This window comes from Notechis scutatus, chromosome 2 (assembly GCF_049901735.1).
Source record: "Notechis scutatus isolate UNSWTSFEM ecotype Mainland chromosome 2, rNotScu1.2, whole genome shotgun sequence".
In the NCBI taxonomy this organism is placed as follows: domain Eukaryota; kingdom Metazoa; phylum Chordata; class Lepidosauria; order Squamata; family Elapidae; genus Notechis; species Notechis scutatus.
In genome coordinates, this window is record NC_142010.1 from 198,179,842 (window position 1) to 198,185,570 (window position 5,729).

Below are 5,729 nucleotides of genomic sequence, written 5' to 3' on the forward strand. Positions count from 1 at the left end.
CATAATTACACATTGATAATTCTATTTATTTATTTATGCAAATATACATGGTTGCTCATCTTAAAAAACTCTGAGCAGCTAATAAAGGCATAAAAAACAAAAATACATATAAAACCAGTAAAAGGAACAATCACATACATCAGTTCAGTAGATAGTGACTTACTTCTGAATAAACTTCCATTAGAGTGGTGTATGCTGAACCATACAGACAATCTTAAGAAATAAAGACAAACATACAGTTTTTAATCACTGTGTCCCCTATACACACATGGACTTTAACTCCCAGAATTCTCAGGCTGATATATATGATACATATGATTTTTATCACATGATACTGAAAAAGGCCCAAGTGGGAAATCTCTGGCATTACAAGGATTTATAAGAGGGATGTCAAACTCAAGGTCCGTGGGCCAGATCTGTCCCATGGGGTGTTTAGATCTGGCCCACAGGGCCACCCTGGAAACAGTGAAGGACCAGCCTACAGTGCCTCTGCCAGCAAAAACAGAGCTGAGGAAGGCCACGCGTGGCGCACTCAGGCTCTGTTTTTGGCTGCGATGGCATCCTCAGCCCTCTGCCAGTGAAAATGGGTGGTGGTGGTAGGCGGGATGGGTGTGGCTGGGGAAGGATACTGTAAAATCTCCAGTCAGAGATGGTATTTGCCAGTTCTACGAACTACTCAAAATTTCCGCTACCGGTTCTCTAGAACCTGTCAGAACTGGCTGAATACCACCTCTGCTCATAAGCACCCCAAATTTAATGTGAAGACAATGAGATACTATCTGGCCATGTTATAATCTGGCCAATATAATTTCTGTTACTTGTTGAAAGGCTAAGTTCCTGCCTTTTTCAATCTTGCTTGTTCTGTCTGAAAATAGGATCTAGTCGTGGGGTGAATCCTTTTTCAAAGGTCCAATGAACTTTTGGATAAGCATCATCCATTCTGGTTACTGGAGAGGAATGATCACTAGATGACAGCAGAGTTAGAGGTTTTGTACCTCTTTGCTGTTATCTATTGGTTGCACATATTTTTGCAGGCCAGATTGGCTAGCTCTACAAATACATTTTTTTAGAAACAGCAAAAGAGAGGATAAAAGTTGATTTTCATCTAAAAGTATTTCTTTGAAAGAAGTATTTGCATTCATCTATGTCAATTACCCATTAAAGTATCTGTAGACTTGCTACTATTAGCCCTATTGATTTCACAGGAAGAAAATCATTTCTGACTTCGGACATATGATACCAAAACGATTTTGGTTATTTTGGCTGATGATTACCACCAAAAGAATTATTTTGGTGGTAATTATTATCTTGAATTTGTCTTGCCTAAATGCAGATGCAGGGCCCACCCACAAAAAGTGGAAAATTAAAAAGTAGAAAATGCTAGTTTTGATTCAAGTCCATTGCTTTTGATAGAATTTACAGGAGAATTTAGTTGCATTATTTAATTTTGAATAGTGTCAGGATTTGAAATTATCTAAGATTTTCCTTTTAAAACACAAGGTGATTTCAAATTCAGCAGACTTCTTATTTCGAGAGACAAACAGGTGATTGAATAATAAATTACACATTATTATTACATTCAAAATAGGCACAAAATTTTTGCCTGTTTTCCAACAAACCTGATGCACTGAGAAATATGTGCATTCATCTATGTCAATTACCCATTAAAGTATCTGTAGACTTGCTACTATTAGCCCTATTGATTTCACAGGAAGAAAATCTCTAATAAAATAATCCTTTGATTAAAAACTCAGTCAGTGCAAAACTACTTAAAATTCATGAGACATCAATGCAATGATGCATTGTTCCCACAAAAGTTCCTTTAAATGGATCAGTGAAAGAACACTTATAGTCCCACCTTAAGGCTGCAGAGCTTCAGTGACTCTATATAAGAGGTATATCTTAGCTACGAAACAAATTTTACGCTCCCAGATCTCTGCGCTTCCGTACAGGCTTTCTATCCATTTTGTAACCTCAGTGATGCACATTTCCTAAATGTAACTGTAAGACTTTCTATCATGGGATGTTTTTAAAAAGGCCCATGGTTGGCCCACAGGATCCTTGTCTTAAGAAATAAAATGTAAAATAGAGGAAAAATGATTTTAAGAGTAAAAACCTGAAGATGACCCGGGTGTAACGGTTTGCTCCTGATGGGAAAACTGATACAATGGTGGATCTCAAGGAAGTAGACAAAATTCTCTCTGACCTTTAGTTTGTCACTTGTGCATTGGACCTTGTCCCAATGATCCAGAAGGGGACTAGAAGTTGATCCAGACCAGTGGTGGGATTCAAATTTTTTTTACTACCGGTTCTGTGGGCGTGGCTTGGTGGGCGTGGCAGGGGAAGGATATGTAAAACCTCCAGTCAGAGGTGGGATTTGCTGGTTCTCCGAACTACTCAGAATTTCCGCTACCGGTTCTCCGGAACTGGTCAGAATCTGCCGAATACCACCTCTGATCCAGACCAAAGTAAATGCTTTTAGGGGAAAGGGAGTTTCAGCACCCCTGACAGAGGTGCCGATCCACCCATTCATCAAGAAGCTTGGTAGGAGTCAGTGGGAATGAACAACCCCTCTCCTATCTCCAACCTCTTTGTCTTGGGGAAGGGTCTTAAAAGAGGGTTATGGAGGACACAAATTATCTAGAAATATTGGTAGTCTGGATTCAGGCCTGGGAGTAGGACATGGTCACTCTCATGGATAACTTTTGGTGGGACTGGAATGGAAGGAGAACAAGGGTAATTGTTCTTGTCTCTTGATCTCTCAGGGCTGTCAATCACAGTATCCTTCTGGGCCACCTGCCAAGCTTGGGAGTTGGAGGCCCATTGCAAGTGTGGAGCTAAGGCAATTGACCCATTGCTTCCGCTCCTACAAATATAGCCAGCACTATGACATTGTGAGAAGGATTGACCAAAACCAGTGATGGCTAATCTTTTTGGCCCCAAGCGCCCAAAGTGGACGCATACGCGCGCATCCCCGAAATGCAATACGTGCGTGTCCCCCACACATGCGCCCCACTCCCATGCATGCACTCTACCCGTGCATGCGCAGCAGAGAGCCCAAGACCAGCTGGCTAGTGGGAGGTGCGCATATGCATACGCAGCTATTGTGGTTAGCCGGCAGCAGGTGCAGATAGTGGAGGAGAGCGAGGATTCGGAGGAGGGGCCGGGACCATCAGGGAGTGGACTGCTGCCTTCAGAAATGGTGGGGGCTGGCAGCAGTGACGAGGAGGTTTCAGAAGAACCTGTGCTCAGTGCACATGATCGCAGGATGCTTCGTAGGAGGGAACAGCTGAAGCTGCATAGACGATTCAGGAGTAAGGAGGCAATGTAATGGCCCCTCCCTCCAGGGAATATAAGCTTGGTTGCAAACGGTTTTTGCCTTTGCAGAAGGCAAAAAGCATTCGAAGGGTTAAGTGTGATGATAACAGACTTTGATTTATTTGAAGGTTTTTCTAATTGGATTACTTGGCTGCAAGCCATTTGGTAACTACAAAGAGGTATTTGTGGAATAAAGCCGTGAATGTTTCAGTTTTGGAGTTTATCTGTGTTTGCTTTCGGAAACTTCGGCGGGGACAGACCAGTGGCGGAGCTGGAATCTGCCCTTTTCTTTATCAAGGGATCGTTCTACTATCTGTGCATATGACACCGTTTTAAAATGGCATTTTTTCATCCAGAAGCACAATCTCTGGGGCGATGGGTCGCATGCCCACAGAGAGGGCTCTGCATGCCACCTCTGGCATGCCTGCCATAGGTTCATGGACCTCAACCGTACTGTCATCAGCCAGAATGTACTGTAGTCTCTTGGATTGATATATCTGGCAAATAGCAGTACTGTTCATTGGCAGGGCTATTTTGGCTATCAAGGGGCTTAGAGATAGTCTACATGTTAAAAATGAGATCATATCAAATGCCTCATAATATTTGATAGTTGTTCTTCAGCTTGAGAAAAAAAGACTTAAAATCAGGGGTGGGATTCAAAAATCCCAGCAACCGGTTTGCTGCCCAGTTGCTGGGTGGGCGTGGCCTACTGGAACTTCCGGGAGGGCCATTTTTCGCCTTCACAAGGGTCCAGAGGCTTCCCTCGGGCCTCTGGGAGTGCAAAAAAGGCCTCCCCCGGGCTCCGGAGGCCCTCTGGAAGCCGGAAACAGGCCCGTTTTTCTCCCTCCCAGAGAATCCATGCAGACCCTGCACTTATCTCCATCGAAAATGGGCCGTTGTGGAGACTCCTGGGAGGGGGTAGGGCATGGTGGGTGAGGCCAGCCGGTTGGTTCAAATACGAGTTCGGTGAACCAGATGCAAATTTAATATCGGGTCCACCTGAACTGGTCTGAACCAGTAGAATCCCACCCCTGCTTAAAATGCTGAGGTTTTTTTTAAAAAAAAAATATTAATTTTTTTATTCTAGAAAAAACATTTATTTGACATACATTTAAAACAGACAAATCAACACACACACACATATATATATACGCCCACCCAACACATGAAAGCTACAGGTCATAGCATCAACTTCAATGGCACCAAAACCCTAGCCGCTATAGAAAACCCCAGCTACAGAATTATCAGAGAAGCCATAGAGATTGAAAAAAGACCTGAAAGCATGAATAGAAGAGATGACTCCACCGGACTGTCAGTTATCTGGAAGCCTGCACTCACAAACGAAAAAATCTCCACACCACAAGCCAAGCAAACATCTGGGCACAAACAGACTCCCCCTGATACCTCCAGCTCAAACACACCCCAACCAGGCACCCAGATGAAACCTAGCTTCCTAACAAATGATAGCCGTCTGTTTACCCGAAGCCAAGCCACGCTAAAAGCCTCCAATACAGGAAACACAATGTTGCCAGCCAATCAAGACAAAAAAAATGCTACAAAACAGACAGAAGATATTAGAAACACCAATCAAGCAGAACACAGCAAACTCCAAGACCAATAAACACAGACCAAGACTCCCAACCAATCAGGATGAAGAAAAAACCATTCTGGCATAGCAGTAGGCTAGCCCCAAATTTAAAACTGAAACAACTCTAAAAGTCTGACTCACAGACTAACACAATACAGAAGCCTGATTGTTAGGAATAACATAGGTTACCTAACGTAGTTTGGGTAAAATAATATATATAAACTATGATAGTGAGTTTATGTGTGTGTCACTTTAAACTGCAAAGCATGTAATTTTGGGTGCGGCTTAAAATCACCATAAGAGGGAGCAAGAGAACCTGATTGATTGCTGGTTTACTGGATTGCTTGCTGACGATGCTGGATTGTTAACTGCGTGTTTCTCTGCTGTTGCTAAAAGAAGAAAAGATGTTTGATTTCTTCATATCTCTACTGCGAAGAGATTTATTACTGGACTGATATTAGTAAGTTTAATTACCTCTTTTTCGACACTGGACTTTGCAACTGATTAATCCCTGGACAGACTGAACTAGTGTATGATATATGGACTGTTTGACTATGCTATAAATCTTACTGGAATAAACTATTTAACTAGCACATTGTATCTGTTTTACTGAGTGTAAACTACAACAACGTTTATCTCACATATTTGCCTGCCTGCCTGCCTGCCCTGCAGGTTCTGCTAGGGTGTATATCCCTAACACTGATGATGGCAGATGGGATTCTGCCGAAACATTGCTACAACTTTAAAAGCACAACCACAATGACGTGGGAAAATACCCGAACAAAGCTGAATACCATCTATATCTATATCTATATCTATATCT